We start from the raw sequence: 14,367 nt of genomic DNA, 5'->3' as shown, positions 1-14,367 counted from the left end.
TGGGGCATGTGTCTTAGCACTTAGGGAGGCAGGGCAGCTTTAATAATCAAACCTCCCAGGTGTTCCTGGAGATCTAAGGCTTTTGCAAGAATCTAAACCTTCATTTCAGTCCCGCCACAGATTGTCTCTGCCGCTGACCCACAAGTCCTTGGTATTGGTGTAGGGTCCCTGGGATTTCCGAGTGGGTCCCTCTTCCCAGTTTTACCCTCCCAGGGCCTCTGCTGAGGGAAGGCTGTGCTATGTCACAAGTGCACACCATCCCTCAAGGGAAGCCCTGGGCCACTGGGCCCTGCAGGGGCATTCCCAGCCTACTGTAAAGATAGCTGATTGGGGCGTGTTAATTTCCCCCTTTTCGCACAGTTCTGCCTTCCCAGCTTTGGGACAATTAGCTGTTGGTTTAGAAAGGGCTATTGCCCATGCCCGATACTGTGGCCTATGAATGGTGTTGTGTGAAATATTTCCCATCACACTGGGTCCCTTGGTGCAGCTCTGGGCTGTGACTCTGGTGCTGGTCAGGAGCATTCCCAGCCCACTTGGAAGATGGCTGCAAGGGGCATGGTTTTTTCCCCTTTTGGCTCTCCTCTGCCCTCTTCTCTCCAAGACAATTAGCAGTGGGCCCATGAAAGTCTATCTTCCATGCCAGATATTGAGGCATTCCTGCTGCCCTTCACTGTGCAGTTCTCGCTGCCATATCTGCAGCCATTTTTGTTTTTTTTTTTCTTTAAAGAACTAGTCTGCCTCCAAATGCCAACCCATGGTTTCCCCACACCACTGCACAGCTGCAGGACATTCAGCCAGCTCACTCACTCATTTCAGAATGCAGACTCCTGGTTTCACCAAGTGACAGTCCCTGTGGATTTAGCAGACCTTGTCCAGCTGGTGCATCACTGGAACTGGTATTCTGGGTCACTTTCTGGCTTTTATCTAGTATTTTTCATGGATGTGATTTTTTTGCCGTCTCACCTAGCCACCATCTTAAGTTCTCCTACAATCTATTTTTAATAGGTTGTTTTAGGCAGAAATTTTATAGGTAGAAACTTATTATCTACAAAATTTGTTAATTTAGTCTTCTTAGTGAGAACTTTAAAAGTATCAAACTGATGTTTTCCTAATACATAACAAGTTTAACCTATTACATAAGCCAAGTTCCTTAAAATAAATACTGTATTCAACTTGAAAATACTGGAGTTTACAAATTGAACCACTTTGATATTTCATATTATAGGTGCTATTGTTAATTTACATTACAATTTTAATTAGATTAGCAGAACAGTGTAATTGAAGATGTGTTTTTTAGATTCAGTAAGAACTCAGTTTAAATTTTGTCTAAACTAAATGTTTTGTGTCCTTCTTAGCCTCAACTATCTTACCTTGAAAATGGGTTTATTAATGCCAAGCTGATGTAAGAATTAAGTTATATCACTTAAACAATAAGTACAACTTTTAAAAGGTATTTAAATATGTTAGTTTCCATCTATTAAAAATATTGTTTCTTTGAATATTGTTTTTAAACATTTTAATAATGATTTTTGTTGTGTGGAATATTATGTATAAAGTCATTCCATGTTAACACATAGTATATGAATAATTAGATACTCATTAAAAGGCATGTTTCCCTAAACATAGATGATTCTCTTCCATATTTTTAATAGAACATTTATCTCACATTATACAAAGCATACACACAAATTGTCATAATAGGGAAATTATCTAAAACCAAATAACAGGCACTTGCTATATTCTTGTCTACAACCTCCTCAACATTTTGAAAAATTGAAAAATAACCTTGCTGTTCTTCCTGTAATTTCAATTAATTGCTCAATTTAATTGTTTTCTATGTATCCATGCGCACTAAATTTTGTGCTCTGTGACAGAAAGAAAAAGGTGTGTGATATAAATCCCTAATTTGAAATCAAAATGGCTTATATTTACAATTATGAAGTCTGTTGAACTGTAATTGCATCAAAAATATGTCAAAGCACCTTCTTTCATATCAGTTTAAACCTCACAATGATTTCACAGTCACCTTTATTTCTTTCAGTAGTAATTGAAAAGGTGATCAACTATAATCTTTTTTAATGAGGTAGCAGAAACACTATCATAATACAATTATAATAGAAAATAAAAACTAGTGATATGAAATAGAAACAGTTTACCAGATTTTTATGTGTAAACTATTAGAGTATGAAGTTAATGTTGGAATCAAAATCACGATACAGAAGCTACAATATAGAATTGGAATGCTTACTTTTATGGTTTTGCAATAATATTATGATTTTTCTTTTGAAAAATGTTACTATATTTTTTACATTATATTTGGAAAATATTCACAATATATATTGTATTTTGGGGGTAGGGAAAAAGAGGCAATAAAGTTAAAGTGTTTCATGTAGATACAAAATTAACCTTAATAGTTGTAATGGATAGCTTTTGAGAACCACATATATTTTACAGCCAAATATTTATTATGTAATATTTGATGAGTTCAAATGTTTTGCCTGACGTATACACAATTTATAAAGCATAAAATCAAGAAATCCCCCGAAATCACCACTCAAATTAACAGTAGATAGTGGCTGGTAGACATGTGCCCTCCCCTTCCCTGACATCCAAGATGTGGAGATAACTATTATCCTATTTCTAAAATCACTTCTCTGCATTTTTAAAATGGGGTTAAAAGATATGAATTTTTCCTAAGAAATAACATATTTAGTTATGGTTCTTTGAAACTCTTACTAAAATCATGATTCTATATCTCTCATCTGTAATATTTTCTCATGCAAATTACTTATTAGAATCATATTTTGTATATTGTTGGATTTATTTTAAACTCTACATCATGTTGCATTGTGTAGATATGGTATCATTTGCTTTTCCAACTATCCTGCCTAACTTTGTGTTTTATGATGTTGCCATGGACATTATTGGCTATGCCTCCTGGAGCAGATGTGAAAGGATTTTTCTAAAATTTAAAATTAGAAGTGGAATTCCTGGCTCTTAATAAATGCATATTTTCAGCTTTATTAGTTTATATGAAACTCTTTTCAAAGGACTTGGGTCATTTTAATATGCCTGCAGCAATGTATAAGTGTTAACAATGTTATATATCCTTGCCACAATTTGATATATTCTGATTCAAATTATTCTATCAGTTGAATAGAATGCCCTGTTGTGGGCTTAATAATATATTTCAATTTATGAGATTGATTCTGAGATTTAATCCTTTCACATTTCTTCACCATGAAAATCTTAGTTGTTCATTCATTCCACAAATATTTAATGACTGGCTGTTATGTGTCAGACACTGTTCAAATAACTTGAGAAGCAGAATTAATATCACTTGACTATTTCTAATTGTTTCTTACAATCTAATGAAATAGATAAATAAACATACTACAATTAAAATATGTAGTATGTTACAAGACAGTAAGTCAAGCAGAGAAAATTTAAACGGACAAGATATAAAGGGAGTGCCAGAGTATGCAATTTAAATACAAGGGTGTTTTTGTTTTCCAGAGTTGCCATAACCACAAATTGGGTGGCTTAAAACAACAGGAATTTATTGTCTTCCAGTTCTGAAGGCTAGAAATATGAAATCCAGCTTCTGGCAGACAACTCTTCCTATGAAGTGTGTAGGTTCTGGCAATAGCTTGATGACAATCCATGGCCTTCTTTGGCTTGTGCCATAACTTCATCTCTGCCTCAGTCATATGGCTGTCTTCTTTCTCTGTCTTTCTGATTGTCTGAGTTGAAATTCCTCTTCTTGGAAGGAAACCAGTAATATTGGATTAGGCCCAGCCTAATCCAGTTTGGCCTTTTCTTAACTAATAACACCTTCAAAGATCTTATTTCCAAATGGAGTCACATTCACAGGATCAGCATTTAGGAATTGAACATCACTTTTTGGGGGACACATTCCCATGCAGAATGCAAGGGGTGGCCTCACTTAAAAGATATGCTGACTAACAATATGAAGACCATGACAAAGAACCACATAGATATCTGGCAGAAGTTATCTGAAAGAAGAAGGGGGACAGGAATTTGATATCAAGGACTTAGTCATGGGTCTCTTCAAAATTAGAGTTGATGTTTATTTGGACAAATAACAAAGAGCAAAGGACAATGAAAAGTAGGTGATGTAAGAAGACAAGTGAAAGAGTTTGGTTTCTTGAATCCAAAGAAGATGTTCAAATGTTTATTGCTGCAGATAAATTATGAACTTATGATAGAAACTTAGATATAGCAACATAAGAGCAATTAGTCATCATCTTAAAAGCTGATTTGGTGGAATGATGGAGCAAAAACTTGATTGGACTGTTTTCATGAGAACAAGAGAAGAGAAATTGGGAAAAACATGAGCAGAAAAGTCTTTTAAAAATTGTGTTATAAGATAAAGAATTAAAAATGAGGCTATATGTGAAGCGGGATATGTGGACAGTGGATATTTTTATTCATTGTTAACATATTTCTTGTTGTTTTCTTTTTTAGTTTTTTATTTTAGAACTTTTCTTATTGAGTTTGTTCACATACCATACAATTATCCAAAGAGCCAAAGTGTACAATCAATTGTCCATGGTACCATCATACAGCTGTGCATCCATCACAATTAATTTTTTTTCAATTTTTAGAACATTTTCATTACTCCAGAAAAGAAATAAAGACACACCCAAAAAAGGAAACTCAAATGCTCCCATACCCCTAACAACCCCACCCCCCATTATTGATTCATAGTTTTGGTATAGTACATTTGTTACTGTTTATGAAAAAAATTTTAAAATACTGCTAACTGTGGTATACAGTTTGCAATAGGTGTATATTTTTTTCCTATATGCCCCTCTATTATTAACATCTAGTTATAGTGTCATACATTTGTTCTAGTTCATGAAAGAGATTTCTAATATTTGTACAGTTAATCATGGACATTGTCCACCACAAGATTCACTGTTTTATACATTCCTATCTTTTAACCTCCAACTTTCCTTCTGGTGACATACGTGACTCTGAGCTTACCCTTTCAACCACCTTCGCACACCTTTCATCATTGTTAATTATTCTCACAACATGCTACCATGACCTCTATCCATTTCCAAATGTTTAAGTTCACTGTAGTTGAATGTTCTGCTCATAATAAGCAACTGCTCCCCATTCTTTAGCCTCATTCTATATGCTGGTAACTTATATTTTATGTCTATGAGTTTACATATTATAATTAGTTCATATCATTGAGACCCTGCAATATTTGTCCTTATGTGACTGCCTTATTTTACTCAATATAGTGCCCTCAAGGTTTCTTCATTAACCCATTTTTTTTAAGATGGTTTTGTTCACACACCATATATTCTGTCCTAAGTAAGTAATCACTGGTTCCCTGTATAGTCATGTATTTATGTATTCAACACCATTGCCACTATCTATATAAGGACATCTTTATTTCTTCCACAAAGGAGGAGGAAGAGTCAAAGAAGGTAGAGGGACAAAAGAAAAAGAAAAAAGACTGAGACAGAGAGAGAGAAAAAAAACATGACAGCTAGAAAGCAACAAGAGGAAAGATAGCATTAAACTAAAGTAGAATAAAGAGTAAGACAACATAACCAATGCCAGGAGTCCCATACACTTCCCCTATACCCCCCATATGCATTTAGCTTTGGTGTATTGCCTTTGTTATATTAAAGGAAGCATAATACAATGTTTCTGATAATTATAGTCTTTAGTTTGCATTGATTGTATTTTCCCCCCAATCCCACCCCATTTTTAACACCTTGCAATGTTGACATTCATTTGTTCTACCTCATGTAAAAACATATTTGTACCTTTTATTACAATTGTTCAGCACCCGAGGTTTCACTGAGTTATAAAGCCTCAGTCTTTATCTTTTGTCTTTCATTTGGTGTCCCACATTGTCCTAACCTTCCTTTTTCAAGCATGCTCAGAGTCATCTTTGTTCAGTGTACCTATATATTGCTGTGTTACTATCTCCCAAAATTATGTTCCAAACCTCTCACTTCTGTCTTTTCCTTTCTGTCTGTAGTGCTTCCTTTGCTGTTTCCTGTATAACAGGTATCTTGTTCACAAACTCTGTCATTGGCTGCTTGTCAGAGAATATTTTAAGCTCCCCCTCATATTTGAAGGACTGTTTTCTCAGATATAGGATTCCCGGTTGGTGTTTTTTCTCTTTCAATATCTTAAATATATCACCCCACTTCCTTCTTGCCTTGATGGTTTCTATTGAGAAATCTGCACATAGTCTTGTCAAGCTTCCTTTGTGTGTGATGGATCACTTTTCTCTTGCTGCTTTCAGGATTCTCTCTTTATCTTTGACTTTTGATAATCTGATTATTGTCTTGGTGTAGGCCTATTCAGATCTATTCTGTTTGGGGTACACTGCACTTCTTGGGTCCATAATTTTATGTCTTTCATAAGAGATGGAAATTTTTCATTGATTATTTCCTCTATTATTGCCTCTGCTCCTTTTCCCTTCTCTCCTCCTTCTGGGACACCAATGGCATGTACATTCCTGCATTTCATTTTGTCCTTAAGTTCCTGAAGACGTTGCTCATATTTTTCCATTCTTTTCTCTGTCTGTTCTTTTGTGTGTAGGCTTTCAAGTGCCTTGTTCTCCAGTTCCTGAGTGTTTTCTTCTGCCTCTTGAGATCTGCTGTTGTGTTTCCATTGTGTCTTTCATCTCTTGTGTTGTGTCTTTCATTTCTGTAGATTCTGCCAGTTGTTTTCTTGAACTTTCAGTTTCTACCTTACGTACACCCAGTGTTTCATTATATGCTTCATCTCTTTTGCCATATTTTCCCTAAACTTTTTGAATTGATTTAGTATTAGTTGTTTAAATTCTTGTATCTCATTTGATGTATAAGTTTGCTCCTCTGACTGGGCCATAACTTCATTTTTCTTAGTGTAGGTTGTAGATATCTGGTTTCCTTGGTTACCCCTGATTGGTTTTCCCAGACCAGAATGGGATCAGGTCTTGGAAGGAGGGAATAGTATCCAGTTTCCCTGAGGGTGTCTTAGAAGATTGGTATACCCTGTAAGTCCTCAAGTCACTGTGCTTTTCTGCCCAACAAGTGGTGCTTGTCAGCCTGTAGCTCCTGACTGATGTAACAAGGTGTGGCCCATGGCTGTTTTCCCCCAGGCTCTGGGGTCTGGTTCTGAATGGAAGGTGGGTAGTAGAACTGGGCCCCACCTCTTTCTTGTTAGGGAAGGTACTTGCCCTAAGGGAGGTTATTAGCATTTGAATAGTCTCTCTGCCTCTGCTATCTCCACCTTTGTCTGGGTCAGAGCACTGGGTGCTGAAAATGGCTGAGGCTTTCTCCAATGAGCCAAAAAATGGACAGAAAGCCCCCTTCAGTGCCAGTCCATGGCCACCCTCTGGCTCTCCAAAGTCAGTCATCACCAAAAGCCTCTGTCTGCTTGTCATGGATTCATATCTTGTATTGAGCAGTCCATGTTTGTTAATTAAAACCCCAGTTGGAGCTCAGCTGAGCTATATTTGCTTGCTCATAGATTGCTGCTCTGTATCACAGCAAGGCTTTGCAATTTGGATTGTCATGGGGGGAGGGGACTCTCAGCTTAGATCCACAGTTTTTATTTACAGATTTTATGCTGCGATCTTGGGAATTCCTCCCAATTCCAGTTGATGTATGATGATTTAACAGTCATGTTTGTCCCCTGCAATTATTCAAGATTATTTACTGGTTGTTCCTGGTTGTTTATTAGTTGTTTCAGGGGAATAAGCTAGCTTCCACTCCTATCATGCCATCTTATCACATATTTGTTTGTAACAAAATGATTATTCAACAATATATTACTCATTTGAAAATGTGTTTACTATTTCTTTTGCTTTTTTTATATTTTTTGCATATTATTAACAGAAGAGAGTCCATAATATGAGTCACTTGTAAGGTATAGAGGCTTATTTGATTGCATATGTGGCCTATTTTATAAATTTTCCATGAATGCTTAAAAATAATGGTTATTTTCTTTTTGATTGGCATGGAATTCACATACATAATGACTCCAGTTTATTTGTTATGATTTTTCAAGCTTTTGGTTAATGAAAATTTCTCCCTCTTACATCTGTTTCTGAGACTGGATGTGCTTGTCTGAAGTTACAATTGTCTCTTCATTTAATGTTATATGATTGTATGTACTTATGAAATATTTTGTCTAAATTACCTACTTTTTTGTTTATGCAGCCATCATATCATTGTGACCCTTTTTCACTTTTCTTCAAATTGCGTTTTCTTACTCTTAGTATTGCTACCACAGCCTATTTGATTAATAATTTCCTTGTATATTTTAAATATTATTATTTTCAAATTTTATTCTCTTTTTCTTCCCTATGAGTTCAGTATCAACTCTATGTTGTCTGATCTTGGTTTTAATTTGTTTTTTAAATCTAGTTTGAGACTCTGTCTTTAATTGGTTGTTTTTATGCACTTATATTTATTGTAATTTTTGTGATATTAATTAGATCAACTGTTTTACTTCATAATTTATTGTAAGCTTTTACATCACATGTTCTTTACTATTTCTGAGATTTTGTACAGCAAAATTGAGATTGATTTTTTTTTCCTTTATAAAAAACTATGTTTTCTTTTGCCTGGCTTATTATAAATTGCTTTCCATCAAGACATTTACGAAGGTAAATTTAGATAACATTTTAAAGTATTTCCCCACTTATCTCATTATATATTAGAACTTATAGATTAATTTCTTTGCTCAACTCAGGGATTTTTTTCTCTTAAATTATAATTTAAATCTTTCCTGAAGTTTTTCCTGATCTCATTTTCTAGTCTCTCTTTTTCTGAGACTTTTGATTTCCTAGAGTACCAATTAGCTAAACAATGTACTAATTTTATATCTCCTCAATCAGCTTTCTCATTTTCTTCATAAACATATGTAGTGAGTTTAAAATAAACTTTTTGTCATTTTTAAGTAAAGTCATTTTTAGTCAATTTTTCATTGAAACATAACCTAGAGAAAAATGCACAAAGATCACAAGTGTAGTTTAATGGATTTTTTTTGTGCAGTGAACATACCAATTAAACCATTGCTCAGATCAAGGTAGAATATTACCAGAACCTTAGAAGTTTCCCTGGTGTCATTCCAGGCCACACTCCTCCCCCTGCAATTTAACCAATATTCTTTCTCTGGCACAGCTTGGAAGGAAAGAGTTAAAACAATTGGCCTGCTATCAGTTTGTCTCCTGATTAAAGGCAAGCCACCTCCAAGGGAAAGAAAAGAAGGGAACCTTGTCAAAATGGGCAAGTAGGCTAATGATATTTGCTAGGAGAAGGATTCTTATCTACGGAATGTCCTAGGAAGGATGTCCCTGATTAAAAATTGTTTATAGTTAGTAAATCCAGAATTTATGGTTAATAAGGCAGGGCTCCCTAGAAAATGTCAGGAAAACATGATATACAATGCAGACATCTCATACACAAATACTCTTTGGCTGTGGCTGTAAAGCTGCCAAACCTCACCTGGAGGCCATATCTGCTCTCCTGTGCCAGAGAACAAGATTGTTCAGGGTGGGGATGAGGAAGAGCCTGGGAGACTGTCTGCAGTGTCCTAGACCTATCCAGCCTTCTTCTGAGACTTTTGATTTCCTGTATCCTTGAAAGTAACAAAAACAGTTAATATTGGGTAAGAGCTCTATTTTGTAAGTCTAATTTGATGATTTAGTTTTTATGTTAATTCAACCATAGATAAATATAGTCTCTTTTTTGTACAGAACATACCCTTTTGTCTACAACTTCTTTATTGCAATATTATCTTTATGAGATTCATCCATAGTGGTCTATTTTTCTATGCTTGACCAACACTATGACTATATTATTTACTTCTACTTTACAAGCAATTTATCAGTCTTTCAAGACAGCCTGTGCTATTTTGGTCTTTTACATTTCCATATAAAAATTAGAAATTGTTTGTTAATATGTGTTACAAATATGCTTGGATTTTTATTGTGATTACAATGAATTTATAGATCAATATGTGACATTTTTACAATTCTGAGTCTTCCAAGGTATGAGCATACACATTTCTCTACTTATTTAGGTCTTCTTCATTACCTCTCAATAATGGTTTGCACTATTAAGTGCTGATGTCTTACACATTGATTGGGTATTGGATGCTTTCAATCCTATTGTAAATGGTAATGTTTTATTTTATTTTCTATTTTTTCTTGCTTATATAGAAATATAATATTTAGTGCTATATTGATCTTGAATCCCATAAATTTGCTAAATTGAAGTTAACTTAAAATGGCATTACTTGAAAGTTATCTTATTTGGTCAGAAGTTAATGATAAAATGAGATTTATTCAAGTAAAAATCAAGAAAAAGAAAATTTGGAAGGAAAAAGAAGAATCTATAGAAATCTATAGAAAACTGTATCTGCTACATTAAGAATTACTGTATACTGCTAAAATAATAAGAGTCAAATAAAGAAGGAAATTATAATGACTGATTGAAAAAAGAGGAATAAATATTTATTAAATATGAGAAAAGAAGTTCCTCCAAAGCAAAACTTAAATACTAATTGATTGTCAAATTTATGATTATAAATTTTGTTGTTTGTTTTTTTTTTTAATCCTGATGATTAAGCAGTAAATTTCCCTTATTAATGGTAGACTGGTAATTTGTAAAACTACTCCTCTTTCAATGAACTAGAATATAATGTCTCTGCTCTGAAATTAGGCTGCCTTGTTTCAAACTTAGTTTCAAAATCTGTTACCTAAGTGTATTAGTTAGGGTTATCTAGGGAAACAGAATCAATGAGAGATGTCTATGAATATAAGATTTATAAAAGTGTCTCACACAACTATGGGTATGCATGAGTCCAAATACCATCAGGCAGGCAGCAAACTAGAAACTCCAATGAAGATGTTCGATGAACTCAGGAAATGAACTGGAAACTTCAAACAATGTGTTCAATGAACTCCCCAGGAAATGAACTTGCAACTTTGAAGAATTCCTCAGGAAATGCTTTGCTGGGCAGCCAAAGAAGAAGTGAAGTACCTCTATGTCTCTCACTTGAAAGTCTTCAACTGATTGATTGGATTAAATCCAGCCAACTGCATTCTCTCATTGTGAAAGACACAGCCTTCATTGACATCATCAGTCACAGCTGCAGCCAACTGACTGATGATTTAATAAACCAGCTTGTTGGTTTATTAACCAGCCACAAACATCTTTGCAGCAATGGTTAGGCCAGTGCTTGCTTGACCAGACAGCTGCGTACCATCACCTGTCCAAGTTGACACATGAACCTAATCATCACACTATGCTACAGTGGACAAATCATTCATCTTTTTGTTACTTTTTGTTGTATTTATAAAATAGAGACTATAATGATAACTAATGTCTTAGATTGTTTTGAGGATTAAAATATTTAAGATATGTCAATCTCTTAGAAAACTCCAAGAATTGGAACATTTGCTTATATTCATATGTAGGCAACCTCATAGAGTGATTAATATTTTGGAAAAATGAAAACTTAAAAAGAACTATAGAAAAACATTAAATAGTTATCACTGAGAGTATGGCTGCTTTATTTTATAACTATACTTTAACTTGTGTAACTTTTTCTATAAATGCCTGTGTCTCTTTACAGTTTTGCTGTTCCATCATCTGCCTGATGTCAGTCAACATGTTGTGTCATGGCTGGTGATGTATTGGATTCATTATTTCAATTCGTATAGATAAGTAGAACAAAAGGGTAAAGTAAATTGCATTATTATTTTTGTGGGCTTTTTCAAGCTAGAAGTGAGGGAAATGATCATGACTATATAAAACACTATTATCTCTAAATGACACAAACATGAGCATTTCACTCTGAGTGATATGGTAAATACTTGCAAGGAGGAAGAAGATGAGCATGTAGTAAATGATATCTTTAAGGAGAAAAGAATTACCTGTATTTGTTTCAGTCTTCTATTATCTATCCTAATGAATGAATCAGAAAACAAACTTAGATATTTAATAAAAAATTAATACCTCAGTTAATTTAAGCCAGTAAAATTGAAAAAGCTAAAGGGCATGGGGAGTTTAAAAATTGTCTTAAATCTAGTGCAATTACTCAGTATTATTTCCAATAGAATTTGGATATCAACAGATTTGATCTCAAATGGTTTACTATACATGTTCCATGTATTTTTAAATGTATGCCTGAGGTATTATTTGATAATCCTACTTCTTTTTATGGTTATAATTGTACATCTACTCAGTGGGAAAAAAATCAATGAAAATATTTCAGGTAGACAACTTGTAAAATTGGCTTTACATGTTATTTAAAATGAAGCTCTCCTCTCAAGAACTAGTTTTACTATATGAAACAGAAATCTATTAAAGCAAGCTCCATACCACACAAATATTGAAATAAAATAACTAAAAAACAAAAATGTATATGAAAGGATAAATACCACTCCCCTCACCTGTAAAGTTCCTATTTTTGTTTCATCTCCTATGACTAGACCAACCATCTTTCCAATCCCTTTGCCTGCCTATATGCAGAGCTGAAACTTGGGGAGCAATTTTCAGAGTTACGCTGATTAGAATAATCTTCATGATGTGCTGATCTCAAAAGCCTCATATCCCTGGGGTTGAATTTGCAGAGATGTAAATCGGCTTCCTAACACTACATTTTGCAATGTGTAAATTAATAACTTGACATTTCACAGCTGTTTAAAAGGCTGTGCTTTAAAGAATGAAATATCAATCACAAATATACATCTACCCAGAAATGTCAAATCCCACCCAAATGAATACCAGGGCAAATTAGCAGTGGGTCACATTGTTCTGCTGTCTTTCATCGGTGATGCATTTCTTTCCTTCCCAGGTTAAGAGCTCCCCTGGAGACACTTAAACCTATTTTCTACCCCATATAAAAGATGGGTGGTGAGCTGCTTTAATAACAGAACATGGTATCCAAATGCCAACCATATTTGTTAGAGGCAGTATAGTGTAGTAAAAGGAGAAATTAAATTAGGGGTCAAAATACCTGTATTGAATTCCCAAGGCTGTCACTCAAGAGTTATTTGGATTTAGGCTTTTCTTGGCCTCAGTTTTCTGATCTTTAAAATTGGTTATGCCTAATTCACAGGGTTGTCTAAAATTGATTCACCTATATCACAAGGGTTTTCAGTATTAGAATGAGCAAATAAATGTTACATTTTAATTATAAAATAAGTTTGGAGTATCACAAGGGATTGTTAATTTTATAAACATTATTGTTATTTCTGGTTATTTATATTTATGTCAGAGTGTGTGTGGTACTTATTGAGTTACTAAGAGAATGACAATTTTCTTTACTTAAGGAATAATTTAGTGAATAAACTGTCAGGCAGTGATTGAGTCTGTGTAAGTGAATTTAGGCCAAAGCTACTTAACTACATGTTGTGCCTAAAGGACTTCTGTTATCCCTTCATCAGTGTTCAAAATATGCATCAAATGCTGTGTCTTTAATATTCCATTTCCGATACTTAAGTAGCTATTAACCATTTGTTTTCTTCAGAATATTTCTAAATTTTACTGTATGCATGGGGTTTATATTGTATTATGATTAGCTGTTAAAATTAATTTGTATCTTCCCACTGGATGGTAAATTTTGAAGATTGGAAGACTGTGTTAGTCCTTGGCATGCAGCAGAGTGGTCTGTCATGGAGGGTTACATAAAAACATACTGAGTGAATGAAAAAGACATCAATTAATTTCACATAATCTCAATTATTCAGTTTTAGGAAGATCTTTGATCTAAGAAATTTAGAAATGGTCCATCGTTGTCCTTAATCCCACCCAGCCTTGCAGCCATTTTTTGTTTTGCATTGTATTTTTGTTATAAAGAGCTAATCATATGAAGGTTAATCTTAGGGTAATATATCTCACCAATCATTAATGTGCTAATTTCAATGTATTAAACTTAATTCTTCAGGTCCAAATATTATTTTGTAGAAAGATATACATGAAAACACTATTTCCTTACATGAAATTTTACCAAAAAATGTGGTACAATTTTATTATTAAATTTTATTATTTATTGCTTTTTGAATATAATGAATTTATCATACACATGTGTGAGCTCCAGTATATATAATGAATACATAAAGTGTTCACATTAGCCAGATGCTTTAACTGGAATTAATTGTTCACTCGGGTTTTACCATTACTATTTCATGAATTAATTTTCTTTCATTCTGTTTTGGATTATGTGAAAAAAGTTACAAATTCAAATAAAAATAACATCCTCTCCCTTGTGTGATATTCAGTAGAGTCATATCCTAAGGGAATCATAACAACCAATTTGTTTGTAAATTTGGGTATCAAATCATAGATCACACAAAGAAGCTATTAAACA

Source organism: Choloepus didactylus, chromosome 12 (assembly GCF_015220235.1).
Source record: "Choloepus didactylus isolate mChoDid1 chromosome 12, mChoDid1.pri, whole genome shotgun sequence".
In the NCBI taxonomy this organism is placed as follows: Eukaryota; Metazoa; Chordata; class Mammalia; order Pilosa; family Megalonychidae; genus Choloepus; species Choloepus didactylus.
This window is presented reverse-complemented; position numbering follows the sequence as displayed.